Source organism: Saccopteryx bilineata, chromosome 1, assembly GCF_036850765.1.
Source record: "Saccopteryx bilineata isolate mSacBil1 chromosome 1, mSacBil1_pri_phased_curated, whole genome shotgun sequence".
In the NCBI taxonomy this organism is placed as follows: domain Eukaryota; kingdom Metazoa; phylum Chordata; class Mammalia; order Chiroptera; family Emballonuridae; genus Saccopteryx; species Saccopteryx bilineata.
This window is the reverse complement of record NC_089490.1, coordinates 50852794-50868758: the sequence shown is the minus strand read 5'-3', so window position 1 is coordinate 50868758 and position 15965 is coordinate 50852794.

Here is a 15965-nt window from a genome sequence, read left to right as displayed (position 1 = left end):
TAATAGCACACACCCAGGAAAGGGGGGATATAAGGTCAGATTAATTCAAAAGATTAAAGGGGGAAGTATCGTTGTGCCTTTCCTTTGCGGTGACTTTGTCAACCCGCAGCTGTTGGTCTTCACTGCGGTGACTCTATCAACCAGCAGCCATCGATCTTCTTTTGCTGTGACTTTGTCAATCAGCAGTTGTGGATCTTCTCCTGCTGTGACCTAGTTAGCCAGCATTAGTGGATCGGCTCCCGACATGCCACCACCTGGTCAAGTCCATAAAGTTCTTCTTTTAAGTGAAAATGTGAAAATTCTTGATTTAGCAGCATTTTATCACCTCACTTCATCAGGAGAAGGGTGAGTACAGTATAGTATTTTGAGAAAGATTATATTTACATAACTCTTATTACAGTGTATTATTATGTTGTTTTATTTCATTAGTTATTGTTTTTAATCTCATACTGTGCCTAATTTATAAATTAAACTTTATCATCAGTATGTATCTATAAGAAAATACATAGTATATATAGGGTTGGGTGCCATCTGTGGTTTCATCACTATAGGCTTTGGAATGCATCTCCCAAGAATAAGGGGGGACTACTGTAATGGAAAATAACATTTAGGAAAATTGTACAAGTTTTTTAGTAGTTTTTGTCTTACTCTTTTCTAGTGAGACTATATAAGTAATCAATACATGTTGGTTGAATATACAAAAGTACGCTTACAGTTGTGAGTACATAAAACTGGTTTATTCTTGTATTATTATTTATTGTATTGTTTTCCATATGAACTACTGTATACCTACTTTTGCCCCACCCTGTAGATATGAATGGATCCTCAGTATCTTAAAGCATTTCATTTGTGCCCTTCAGAAACTACTTTTTTGAAAATGTGATCTGGCTGTGTGTGCCATGACCCAAACAACTTTTCTAAAGGAGTTTATAAAGAACAGAGAGGTGAAAATGTACAAAGATACACTGAAGGACTCAGCTCTTCCTGTGGTTCACAGCATTTGGATGCAGAATATTTGAAGAGGGCTTGAGTAGAGAAGCAGAACTAACATTTTAGAAAGTTGTGTTCCTCTCATGTAACAGTTTTGAGTAAATTCATTAAATGCCAGTCAATATATAGCAAAGGATATTATTAATGGTACCTATGTATGAATGTTCAGGTTTCAAATAAAAACACAAAGGAAAATGGTTTACCTCTGTGCAAAATATAAAACCTTGGATGATGCATAGTATTTATTAGCCAGTTTAACCTAAACCTAACATAAGTAAAATGGATAAAATGAGTACAGAAAATGTAATCAAGGAACAACAGCAATTCTTAAAAGGTTATTATAACTATAAAGAGCAGAATATCTGATGAAACATCGAATAAGAATGTAAATTACATTTTTAAAAGCATATTGTTAAAAATGTTTGTTTAAAAAAAGAATTTGCATTATTTTATGAGATAAAAATGTGGAAATGGTAGTAAGCCATTCTATCAAGAAACAGTGAAACTTCATAAATAATTCCTAGGCCAATAGTATCATGCAGGAGAAAAGTAACTCTTCAATTCAGCAGTTTAAAAAGCATTTATTATCTTAGGTACTAAGTATAAATAAGAAAGTCCTTATCCTCAATGATCTTACCATCTAGTATGGGAGCCAAATTTTGCTATCAAATAATAATAATTAGCACATACGGAACACATTGAGGCCCTGGCTGGGTTGCTCAATAGATAGAGCATTGTCCCAACACACCAAGGTCCCAGGTTCGATCCCAGGTTATAGCACATATGAGAAGCAACCAATGAGTGCACTAATGGAACAACTAATGGAACAACTAATGGAACTAAATGGAACAACAAGTTGATGTTTTTCCCCCTCATACATACTCAGCAATGGGAAAATTTTAAAAAAACATACTGAACACACTGACTATGCCAGGTAATCATGTACTACCTGATTTAATTAATCCTCACAAAATCCTTATGGGCCAGGCACTGTTTTTAAGCCTTACTTTACAATGAGAAAACTAAAATTTAAATTGCTTAACTCATCTAAGGACATTCAACTTGTAGTTGGTGAAACTAGGACAACCATACCACTCTGTTTTATTCCAAAAGGCACAAACTTAATTTCTTCACTCTAGCACATCCAGGAAAACAGCTAGCTCTCTCTTTAGCTGCTGCCCTTTAATTCCAGGCCTTATTCAGAATGTTCTGTCCACTAACGTCTTCACATTCTCAGTGGCATCTGAGGCAGCTAGCTCTACAACGCTGCTATGTCAACACCTTTTTCATCGGACTTCTTGGACTCAGGTCTCTCACACTTACACTTCTACCTCATAACTTTCACACCTGATTTAATTTCATACCCATATTTATCATTATGCCACACTATTCTATCTCGATATTTCTTCAAATTGCTGTAATAGCCTAACATAATTTTCAGCAGATTATGATCTCACGGTTATTAGAATGAATATTCCTCAGTATCCTGCATATCATTTTATTCAATAATTCAATTGTTGTTAACACAAAACTAGTACTTTATACTGTGTTTTATATAATTATTTGCAGGGTTAAGATGGCATCTTGCAACTTTCCCCCACCTTGGTTAATGTGCTTTAAGAAGAGTGAAATCCTTAAAAATTTCCAAGGGTTTCAGATCATTTTACTACATTAAATTCATGAAAAAAAAATTATGGTTTTAAAGTACTTAGTCTTGAATCTTAAAGTTTAAAACTATAGAAAAGTGGAAAGATTGAGTCTATGGCAGAGGAAAGGAAGCTGTTAACTATGAATTATGTCTCTTTTTAATACACCTAAAATCACATATTTTAAAAGTATTCTTTAAATTACTTTATCTAAATACTGATATTTAAGAAGAAGTTTAAAAAGTATTTTAGAGTAAATTAATTTTAAATTTACAAAGAATGTTAGGCTTTTATATATAAGAAACATACCAAAAAAACCAAAAATATATCTGTAAAGCAAATAATTTTTTCATATGAATATTGCTTCTTTGCTTATGTAATTATAAACTCAGAATTTAGCTTTATTTTTCTCAGAGAATTACATTAATGAATTTTTGTGCTTTTTGGACAAAACATTTGTTTTACCACTTGAATTGATGAAAAGATATACAAAACAAATTAGATTTAGCCTCTAAATTTATAAACACTCAAGTACTTCTCAAACTCAAAAAGTCAGTGCCTTATAAAAGCAGCCAGAACAACTTGAGAAAGGTTAAACAACAAACAACAACAAAGGCATTTAGTTCTTAAGAGATTTCAGGGCAATTGACAAAGTTATTTGTCATCATAACCATTATGAATTACAAATGTGGAGGGGATACAGTGGCTTGATAGATCATTTTTATCCTTAAATGCAATCATTACTCAAATTTTTGTAGGTTTAAAACATTTGCTTCTACACTAGCTTGACAATGAATTATGTTGAACAAATTAGAATAACAATTTGCAATCCAGACATTAAAATAACTCAGTTGGGAGCCAACTGAAAATATCAGAAAATTTAAATTCTAACCAGTCATAGACACTAGAAGCAAAACTGGAATGCCCCTTAATGGGTCTGGAAAAGTTAAGGAGTTTGGTTGTTTTTAATTCTACCTGGGAAGAAATAATGTTATCCCAGCATATCAGAAGGTATTGACTATGGCTCAAACTCCTCCTTGAGCAGCTAGCACATAATCAAGAGAATTCTGTTGTCAAGGATTACTTGTGCTCAAGAGTCTAAAGATGTTGCTGGGCTCAAATGGCTCTAGCAGATGATTGAGCAATTTGGCTGTTCTACTTAGTTTTCAAATCATATCTAATTAAGCAGTACCAACGCCACCCTATGAAAATACAATTCCGAGAAAGTAATTACCGTCATTGGAAAACCTGCTAGCAAGTCATATCCCATAGAAAGGCAATGAGAGTTATCTTCATAAACAGAAGGATCCTCATTAGGGTAGTAATTTACTATGACCAGGCCTTCATTTTCCTCTAATGAGAACTTGGAGGGGTAGCTGCTATCATTTGGAGGATAGTAAAAGAGGATTTCAAGTATCCCAAAAGCCATTGTCCAGTCAGCCTCCAGCTATCTAAACAATCAAATACGCAAGGCTTGATTTATGTATGCACAGACAGAAATATAACCTGTGGAGGCACAAAGGGTGCTTGCAGTAGTTTGTTTATGTGTCGATTCCTTGGGCTGATTCCATTACAATGGGTTTACAAAGGGGAGTTCCAGGGGTTAAATAAGAACAGTCAGGGTTAAAACAGGTGCAACCAGATTTAAGGCATTTAAGATACAGGTGGCAATGTGATAAAGCAGGGGTCGGGAACCTTTTTGGCTGAGAGAGCCAAGAATGCCACATATTTTAAAATGTAATTCCGTGGTAGCCATACAATATGTTTAACACTAAGTACAAGTAAATGTGTGCATTTTATGTAAGACCAACATCTTTTAAAGTACAAGTCTCTGAATTCTTTTTAATAACGTTGATATGCTGTTGCTAACCAAAGATGAATAAAGTACTTCTTACCATTAATGCGACTTCTGGTGCTGCATGGTTTTGCTGATGGCTTTGTAGTCTGGTTGATATGAGGTGAGGTTAAGCTTCATGCAGGCTTTGAGACTCCCAACCGTTAAATGTGATCGTAGGTTGGTCTTAACATTCTTTAGATGAGAAAAAGACTGCTCATGTGCATACATAGAGCCAAACATTGTCAGTACAGCAATATTCACACGCTGGAGTGTGTGGTATACGATGGGAAGCGCCTTCCAAGTTTTGACAATCAGCTGGTCTGCTGGTTGAAGTTTTTTCATTTCTCCTCACTGGTGTTTGCTCGCCAACTCTGCTTGCAAGTCTTTCCAAATCTTCATTCAGTGACTTGAACTTATTCACCTACATGTTTGAGGCCTTCAAGTCAGCAGTTTATAGATCAAAATCTCTGACGGAGACACTGGGGATGTAACTCAGGTCAGCGCTGTCCACTACACACTCGTGTGGATGGGTGATGAACTTAAAAAGATAAGTGCGCTCATGAAATTCTCCAAAGCATGCTTTGAATGACTGCAGGAGATTACATGTGAAGCCCGCTAGCTGCTGGAGATCAAGATGTTGAGCAGGGTCATTTGCTGTGCACGCATCTTTAAACTCTCCCAGTTTGTCAAAGTGTAGTAAACGACCTGTTTCAATGTTGGCCATGAAGAATTCCAGCTTGTTTTCAAATGCAAACACTGCTTGTTGAAGGGATAAGACTATATTTCCAAAGCCTTGCATTTTCCAATTGAGCTGGTACAGATGTCCAGTCATGTCCACGAGATAGTAGAACTTCAGGAGCCACTCAGTGTTAGCTAACTCAGGATGCTCGACGTTTTTCATTTCAAGAAAAGTCCGGATTTTGCTCAGACAAGCCGCAAAATGGCTGAGCACCTTCCCTCTTGACAACAAATACACATTGCTGTGCAGAAGCAGACCAGGATAATTATTCCCAACTTTGTCCAGCACTGTTTTAAACTGGCGATCATTTAATGCTCGGGCAACAATAAAGTTGACCACCCGAATGACCAGCAACATCACAAAGCTGCTCGCCACACATCTGAGCACAAAGTGCCTCCTGATGTAGGATGCAGTGAAAACTTAGGATGGATCTCTTTTCATGTTCACAAAGAAGCGCTACTAATCCTCTGTTTTTTCCCACCATGCATGGAGCACCATCAGTACACACCGAAATAAGTTTATCCACCTGTAGGTTTTTTTCTTTAGCAAACTCAGTGAAAGACTTGAATAAATCCTCCCCTCTTGTTGTCTCTTTCATAGGCAAAATAGCAAGACTTTCCTCACATAGTGTGTCATCGACAGCATACCTTGCAATCATGCTGAACTGGGATAAATGGCTTATGTCTGTTGACTCATCCAAAGCGAAAGAAAAGAATGGTGCTGCATTTACGTCCTTCACTTGTGTTGCCTCAATTTGATTTGCCATCATGATGGTACGATCGTGAACAGTTCTTGCCAACAGAGGCATGTCTTTTATTCATTTGATTATCTTGTCATTATCCAAAAAGTTCATTGGCAACATCAAGCATGAATGTTTTGGCATACTCCCCATCTGTGAATGGCTTTTCGTTTCTCACAATTGCTATAGCACCAGCAAAGCTAGCCGAATTCCAGTCACCTTGTTGGGTCCAAACACGGAGTTGCTGCTGACTAGCTTGCACTCTGCACAGTAGCTCTTGACATGCTTTTCCTGCTGTCCCTTGCTGGATATTTCAATGCAAATGTAGTATGGCATGTGTCGAAGTGCCGCTTTATATTTGACTGTTTCATCAATGCAATTTTATCATTGCATATTAGACACACTGCAGAACCTGCTCTCTCCACAAAGGTTAATTCTTCTGTCCATTCCTGCTGAAAAGTACAATACTCCTCATCTTTTTTTCTTTTAGCCATCTTCTTTGTCAAAAGGGTTTCTGCAATAGCTAGCTGACTACTTGATTAAAAGGAGGGAAGTTTACTTCCTGACCTCACAACTACCCGTGTACCTTATGTATTATCCAATAAAAAATTGGTGTTGTCCCGGAGGACAGCTGTGATTGGCTCCAGCCACCCGCAACCATGAACATGAATGGTAGGAGATGAATGGATTGTAATACATGAGAATATTTTATATTTTTAACGTTATTATTATTTTTATTAAAGATTTGTCTGCGAGCCAGATGCAGCCATCAAAAGAGCCACATCTGGCTCGCGAGCCATAGGTTCCTGACCCCTGTGATAAAGGGTGGCTAGTGACTGATTTAACTGTGGGAATTGGTCAAGTCCCACCTGGGGAGAATGTGACTAATGTATAAGGTGGATTTATGTAGGCACAGGGAAAGGTGGAACTCCCTTTTGAAATTTAACCTGATAAGTTTCAGAAGGGAAGGTTTGAAGACATCAGTAGTAAAATTAGAGACAGCTGAGAATTTGCTAACAGATATGCCTAAGCTAAGGGATCCTCAGAGGTAAAAGCAGGCATTGGGTGGCCATCCAACAGATAGGTTCCATGATGAAGCTAAGGTTTAAAAGCATTGTATAATAATATGTCTATGCCCAAGGTTTCTCATTTACAGGGGTTAGAACAGCAAAAAGGAAGTACTGTATAGTCGATGGATAATGATATGTAATAACTGGAATTTAAATATACATATACAATTTAAAACATAGGGAAGGGGACCAGCTTGTCATGAGAGGATTAAGGTTGATAAAATATAAAAAAAAAATTTACTGGCCCAGTCCTGGATCCTGGGAAAAGTCATCTGTTTTGAATGCCATCTGCTTTTTGAGTGCTTTTCTGTTCTGGATAACTTTAATTTGAGGTCTCCTTTATGCTAGGGTGTTTAATTAGGTGAATGAGGTGCAAGTGTGGGAGCCTTTTAAAATAAAAAATATAAATTTATGTATTAATGCCTCTTTGACCTTGCAACTCAGGGATTAGTTAACAATTTACCCAATGTGGTCCCCTCCAGCAAGACTAGAGGGAGTCCCTGTCAGGATGAGTTCAGAGGCAAGGGACAAGGCTGCAAGGTGCCAGGAGCTGGAAGAAGACGTGCATAGCTGTAGGCAGATGGGCACCCTTGATTGGGCTGTGCAGCAACAACAACAGCAATACGACAACAGCAACCACAGCAGGCAGCAGCAGCAGTGGTTTTATAGTAAAATCACACAAAAGTGGCATCAAGCCATGATTACAGACAGGTTATATAAGTGAAGATCACATAAGATGGTTACACATATGTACTGTCCCTGCCTATTTCCCTTAGTCATGTATGTTCGGATCTGATTTATCAGACATGTCCATACTGATTCCATCTTGTGCGAGCTGTTAACTAATTCTGGGGAGACCAGCTTCCCCACATTCCTTGTGGAGGGGGTCATTTTTGATGGACTGTGTGCAGGTTGTAGGCCATGATGTTCAGTGTCTTCATCTCCTGGGAGCATGCTGTGGCAATATTGCTTTTTGAGTTTGCATTTAATTTCAAGAGCCTTTGTGAGTTCTTTGCATTAAGTTAGAAGTTTTCCTTAATAAGGCAGGTTAACATTCCCTGATCTAGCCCCACAGGATAGGTCTTTTGGTAACAATTTTAGAAGGGGACAATGTTTACTGAGAGGAGTAGATCTTTTTGTTACATCCTAGCGAGAAAGACTGCAGCAGACCCAAAGTGAATTTTATAAGTTTTATTGCAGACCTGCACAGGGACTGCAGGCAACCCATGCAAGGGAGCACTGCAGCCCCCCAAACCTGCGCAGGGACTGCAGGTAACCCACACAGGGGAACACTGCAGTCCCCCAAACCTGTGCAGGGACTGCAGGTAACCCACACAGGGGAACACTGCAGTCCCCCAAACCTGCACAGGGACTGCAGGCAACCCACGCCTCCGAAGAGACTGGAGCACTGCAGCCACCCCAAACCTGCACAGGGACTGCAGGCAACCCATGCAAGGGAGCACTGCAGCCCCCCAAACCTGCACAGGGACTGCAGGCAACCCACGCCTCCGAAGAGACTGGGGCACTGCAGCCTCGAGCTTCTAAAATGGCTCCTTTTTATAGGGTGGCTATCTAGGATGAGCAAGCATCATACAGAAGCTGATGTGGCTGTTAGTCATTGGCTAGGGAGGTCGTGCGCAGTTACGGGGGGGGGGTATTACTCAGTGGAGAATTTCAAACATAAACTTCTGATAAGGGTCTCTGACTCAATGCAGGATGTTGCTGAACTCTTTGTCTCGGCGTCACAGGGACCTTGTACACTCTTGGCAGCCCCAGCATGTCAGTACTCCCTGAATCTAACATTCCCCCATCTCTTTTGAGCATAAATCAAATCCTTGATTCTTCATCAGTGGGGAGAATGGTATAAGGCTGGGGCTCATGAGAATTTTTCTACTTTAGCTGTAGCTATAAGCTAATTAGGTCAGGGGTCCTCCCTACTATGTGTTGGCACGCTTATCGTGTGCCCTTAGTACTACAAGCTTTACGGACTAATTTCTTTCTGCCTTGCATTTTTCTTCTCTGTACTAACTTCTTACAACTTGCACAAACCTTCTGCAACTTACACAAACCTTCTGCAACTTACACAAACCTTCTGCAACTTACACAAACTTTCAACTTTTATGCACTTTCTTATTCAGGCCTTCATAACAACTTACTTTTTCCTTTCCTTTTCAAAAGTACCTACACCTTATACCTTCTATTATCAAAACCATACAATTCCTTTCTAATTTATCAGAATTCTTAATTCCTAAAAACCTTAACCTTCAGCAAAGACTAAGTTAGTACTAAGGATTGCTTTTGGAGGTGTCCTTTTCATAAGCAGCCTATTGGACATATGACCAATATTCACAGATTATTCTATAGTGGTAGCTATGAGCACATACATAACTTTCATTTACCTTGTAGCTTCTCTCTCAGCCAAAGGACCTACACCCCCTTTCTGTATGACTCATAGCAGTACATGCATCAAACCTTAAGATGACTTACTTGGCTTTCCTTTACCTTAGTTTCCCTCCCTCCCTCCCCAAAGTCTCCATGCGTGGACCAGTTAACTTCTGGTTTGTGGCTGAAGCAGGGCATGCTGTCCTTCTCAGGGTCAGCTTACAAGGGTTGCCAGGTTCAGTCTTCGCTGTCCACAAAGGTGTCTCTGCTGGGACTGCAAGCTTCAAGCCGGCTGTGGTGGACCCAAGCGGGTATGCCTTCTACCTTGGCAGCAGTGGGAGTGGTCAGGATTATGGTGTCTGGACCCGTCTACGTGGGAGTCAGTCCTTGGGTGGTGTACTGCTAGAAGTGCCTCTTGGACAGTCTTTGAACAGTTTGCTGAGTAACCTATAAAACCTGCAAGTACCTAGGGAAAGGGTGTTACATTTCTACACTTTGCAGTTAGAGTTTAAGTCCTAGTGACTTCTGCTTCTAGCTGGAATTAGCAGCAGGTCCCAGCCTATAATAGGCATGGGGCATTGAGATAAGAGAAATAAAGGATACACTAAACATAAAGCAATAAAACCAGACTGTCAATACCCACAGTAGAGATCTTTGAGGGATAAATAAAACTTAAATATTCAAGCAAGGCATAGTTGATGGCCCTTGTGTTTATAAGAAATGAGATTTAGGCTTATCTGCTACATTGGAAGAAATACCTTTAGGCTCCTGAGCATGTCCTTAGGCCTTCAGTGGCAATTCCCAGCACGCTGGGCAAGGTCAGGTCACAGGTAGCTGGAGCAGGGCTAGAAGAGACTGAACCCTCCCTCCATGGAGCAAGGGGCAGCTTACCTTCTCATGTCCCTCTTTCCACAGCACAAACGTGTCCCTTGATGGGGCCCGGAAGCCTGGCAGGCTTCAGTTCAATGACCTTTCTTTCCACTCTGGAGTAGGGCCTTGATGAAATGCTATAAAGCAAACCCCTTAGGGCACTGGAGCCAAAAGTTGGTATTTCCTGACTTCTTTTGGGCCTTATTTGCCTTTTCTGTTACTTCCTTGATCATTATAGACCTTAAAAGCCATGCTCAGAAGATCTCACTGAGGCGCTTGACTAAGAGAGCAAAACTGGGTATCCTGTATTTAAAGAACCCTAAGGCAGTGGGTTTAGAAGGGGCTGTATTCCCTAAATCTTCTCCTCTGGTCTAGCTCCAGATAGGAGGCGGGGATTATCCGGAGCTAAAGCAGAGGAGGGCAGGGGGCTGTAGCAAGGTGATGATAACCTCTAGCTTACTGCACTATTATCTTTTGCCTGACTAAGTAGTGGCTCAGCCCTTGAGCCGGTGCCCAAGGGGGAGGGGCATGTGCCTGAAACTGTGAGGGGAGCCTGCCGCTTCTCCTGCAGCCAGCTGCAGCCTGGCTGCCTTTTCTTTCTCTACCTCTGCTGCTGTAGTGGGCTGCACACTGACCGTGCCACCTGCCTGCAGGTGGGTGCTGGTGATAGTATGCTAGACTCTCTATGTTTTCTATGGGTCTAGCAATCCTTGGTTTGGCCAGTCTGTTCTTAAGTTGGCCATTCTAGTAGCAGACAAACAAACCAAATATGCACACAAAACAAACAAAACTTCTAAACCAAAACCAAAGGGAGAAGGCAGCGTCCTGCGTTCCCCGACTGACTAGGTGGGGAGAAATCAGGTGGCATCCCGCCTGCTCCACTACACCCTTTTCTAACCAGAGCTCTGTTTCCAAATATTCAAAGAGGAAGCTTCCTTACCATACAGTCTCAAGACTCCAAATGTTTCAAATTAGCCAAATTCCATTTCAAACGGCAACTGCCGGAGGCTGGCCAGCTACCAACGTCTGCTGCAGCCCACTCTGTGAGGAGGGGTCTTACACAGCCAATCTCGCTGGGGCCTCCATTTGTTACATCCTAGCGAGAAAGACTGCAGCAGACCCAAAGTGAATTTTATAAGTTTTATTGCAGACCTGCACAGGGACTGCAGGCAACCCATGCAAGGGAGCACTGCAGCCCAACCAAACCTGTGCAGGGACTGCAGGTAACCCACACAGGGGAACACTGCAGCCCCCCAAACCTGCGCAGGGACTGCAGGCAACCCACGCCTCCGAAGAGACTGGAGCACTGCAGCCCCCCAAACCTGCACAGGGACTGCAGGCAACCCACGCCTCCGAAGAGACTGGGGCACTGCAGCCTCGAGCTTCTAAAATGGCTCCTTTTTATAGGATGGCTATCTAGGATGAGCAAGCATCATACAGAAGCTGATGTGGGCTGTTAGTCATTGGCTAGGGAGGTCGTGCACAGTTACGGGGGGGGGGATATTACTCAGTGGAGAATTTCAAACATAAACTTCTGATAAGGGTCTCTGACTCAATGCAGGATGTGGCTGAACTCTTTGTTCTCGGCATCACAGGGACCTTGTACACTCTTGGCAGCCCCAGCATGTCAGTACTCCCTGAATCTAACACTTTTTTGTTTGTTTGCTTTTATTATTTCTGTTTTGCAGAGAGCTTTGGGTAAATCATTCATTTTTACTTTTAATTTTCATTGAATTTATTGAGGTGACATTGGTTAATAAAATTATATACATTCCAGGTGTATAATTTAAGTTAAATAACACCAAGGGAAAGACTTTAAAACAAGGTAGATTATAAGATCCCACAAGTTTTACCAATTGAATTTTACTTCCCAGTTTGTTCTATAAAAACCAGAGGACTGGAGATGACAAGCGCAGTTGAAATGCTGCAGTATCCGCCAAGTTCTGCACAGCTGGTGTAGGATTTGTCCAGTAAATTGGGTTCACCTTTCCCTGTGGGACTCTGTGAGGATTTTCCAGGCAGGAAACATCCTTTCTAGAAGTATTTTAGTAACTGCTATGGCTATAGCCCTTCAACGTGGGGATGCTTCTACCCAGTGACAATATATATGGATCATCATGAACATATTTTTATCTTTGAGGGAGGGCAACTGGATTGAAATCCACTTTCCAACCATCAAATAGGCCTACTCAGTTTCATGTCCCTCTTTGTAAAGAGAGATTCCCGTTTTTTAATTATTCATTTAATCATTCACTTTACAAAATTCACAAGCAATTATAGAAAGTTAAATGGATAGAAGTAAAATTTAGCTCTTTAAATATTAACATTTGGCTTACGTATGCAATCAAAGACTCGATGACACACATCTTTCCCTTTACAATCTTGTATTAAGAACATACAATAGGATAGGGAAAAAAAAAAAACCTTTTTTACTTTTAACAGAGAGGGAAACCCAAATTCCAACTCTGATCTTAAAGTATATTTTAACTTAAATTAGTTTTAACCTTAGTTTGACCATGCATCAGATTTCTTTTTTCATTTTTCATGAACCTTCTGCAATGGACACAGACTTCCTGCAACTTTCATCTTTTGTCCTATCTTTTTTCTTATTGTTCTTATTCCAGAACAACCATTTACTTTCAAACAAAACTGCTTTATTTTCCTTCAATAAAAAATTTATTTTGCCTGACCTGTGGTGGCACAGTGGATAAAGCGTCAACCTGGAAATGCGGAGGTCGCCAGTTTGAAACCCTGGGCTTGCCTGGTCAAGGCACATACGGGAGTTGATGCTTCCTGCTCCTCCCCCCTTCTCTCTCTCTGTCTCTCTCTCCTCTCTCTCTTTCTCTCTCTCTCCCTCTCTCCCTCTCTCTCTCCTTTCTAAAAAAAAAATGAATAAATTTAAAAAAATTTATTTCAATTCCTACCTTCTTTTACCAGACACATATCTTATTCTCTATGTGAATCATTTTTAATCACCATAACATCCAAATCAAGCTTTATCACAAGTGTCTGGATCTTAAACTGAGGCATCTTGTGTCCTTTTAATCTTGTAAAATGACATAGTAAGTTCTACACTTTATACCCTAGTTTTCTATCTGGTCTGTTAGCTCCAAAGCTAGAGAGCAGTGGACAGATGTATGTCCTCAAATATATAACACCGTTAAGCTAGCTTTTCTTTTTTCTTTCTTTTTTTTTTTTACTAAAGATTAATTCTAGATCATGTGCCATTTAAAAACAATTGCATTAGTTAGTTAGTTAGTTCTACAATTTGTATAAGTGCTCATTTGTTTTAAGCAGATTGAATAGGGCTCTCTTACGATCTAAATTTGAATATACAAATCAGTGTTTTTTGGCAATACCATCTAATGATATGTTTGTAACAGATATACGTGGACACACAAACACACAGACAGTATAATAAAAATCCCAAAGAAAAATTATGGATCCAAAAGTAAAGAGAATAGCCCCCACAGGTCTTAAAAGGGGAAGATTTTCCCATGGAGAAGACTGAAAAGTGACTCCTGAGGTGCAGCCTGAGCATCAGACAGCTGCTGCCTATTGGAGACAGAGATGGGAGTGGACGGAAAGATAGAGGATGGGAAGGGTGGTGGGCAAAGGGGAGGGCCTGGAGAGTGCAGGCTCTTCTGGGGTTGTTTAAACCCGATTTTCAAATCACAAGTGCCAAGTGGCAGAGCAAAAGTTTTCCATGGATCCTCTTTTGTTCCTGTTTCTTTTCTTTCTTTCTTTTTCTTTTTTTTTTTTTCCAAAGTGAGAAGCAGGGGGGAGGCAGACAGACAGACTCCCACATATGCCCTACCAGAATTCACCTGGCACGCCCACCAGGGGGCCATGCTCGGTCCCTCTGGGGCGGAGCTCTGCTGCAATCAGTGCCATTCTGGTGCCTGAGGTGGAGACCATGGAGCTGTCCTCAGTGCCCAGGCCAACTTTGCTCCAATGGAGCCTTGGCTGCAGGAGAGGAAGAGAGAGATAGAGAGAAAGCAGAGGGGGAAGGGTGGAGAAGCAGATGGGTGCTTCTCCTGTGTCCCTGGCCGGGAATCGAACCTGGGACTTCCACATGCTGGGCCGACGCTCTACTGCTGAGCCAACCAGCCAGGGCTGTTCCCGTTTCTTGAACACCAGTTTCATTTTTAACTTATTAAATAAAACATTTTCCTAATTTAGAATTGTTTTCTCTAAGGGAGGTGATAGCAGCCTCTTGATTTAATTTAGAATGCTCAAGGCACCATTAATAAATAAACAAACAAATAAATGAAAAAGCTTCCCATTGTTTCTGGGAGGTAGGTACAGTATTTTCTTTGTTCTAATTGAGTGCTCAAATAAGTTTTGGGGTTGCAAAGGAACCCCATATGCCAACAAAGCTTGAGATCATTTCGTGTGACTTTTTCACAGGCCTAGCCAGTTGCAGTTCTCTGGACATATAATATTGGTACATGTAGTCAAAGTCCCAATGGTAGCTGATTAGTATGTGAAAATATGGAGCATGGGTTACTCGTTTTATACTCCTCTTTATGTGCTGCATTTTCCCTGAATGCCCATTCGTGGTTGCATCCTCAAACACCTTATGGACAAGGCCTAGTCTCAGTCTGGAAGATGCCCTCCCTAGTTCCAAGTGTGACTGAGGGATACCCCTTCTAGGCACCAAACCTGAATTGTAGGGAAGGACCCTCTCGGTCCAAGTGTGTGAACCAAGATAACTGGATATGGATTTCCTACCTAAATGGAATAAAGTCTCCAAGACCCAGCTGAAAGTCTGGAAGGTCTTAGATCTGAATGGACTTACCTGAGATCCTCAGGTGCCACCAGGAAGACAACTTGAGCACAAGGTGCTCATGCAGGTCTCAGGTGCTAGATGAATTGGTTTCAGGACATTGTTAGGAGATCAGGTTATTCGCAGGGGTCCCCAAACTTTTTACACAGGGGGCCAGTTCACTGTCCCTCAGACCATTGGAGGGCCGCCACATATAGTGCTCCTCTCACTGACCACCAATGAAAGAGGTGCCCCTTCTGGAAGTGCGGCGGGGGCCAGATAAATGGCCTCGGGGCCGCATGCGGCCTTTAGGCTGTAGTTTGGGGATACCTGGGTTATTGCCTCATAGCCCCACATTAAGCACCATGGAATGCCAACTGATGGTCATTGGCACCTGTTCAGTGCCAACAGAAATACCCATTTTGGGGTGTGGTAAAGAAGGAAACTTTATTCAGTGCAAACAGTTCAAAGGCGATACAGCACAACTGTAAATCAGCATGTCTGTGGAATAGCTCAATTGTGATTCAGCACAGCGTGGCCAAGAAATAGCACAGCTGTGAGGTGGCCCTTGGGTCAGGTCTCTCATCAGTTAGGCGGCTCTGGTCTGGTCAGTTGTGCTCTGCTCCTCTCTGCAATATTACCTGTGCATCAGCTCTAGCCAGGGAAATGCTGTCTGCAGCCTTCAGTGGAAAGGGAAAGTGTACTCCCTGAGCCAGAGTGCAGCTGGTTTATATAGACAGAAATCCCCACCCTGATACCTGATTGGTCTGTTCTCATGCAAATGAGCATTCCAAATCCTTGCAGTTTGATTGATCTAAAAGGCACTGTCCTCTGTCCTGATTGGTCAGAATTGAGCTACTCTGGTTGGTCAGAGTTGCACAGCTCAACTGAAGGGGAAATTCTCAGTTCTATCTGTAAAAATGG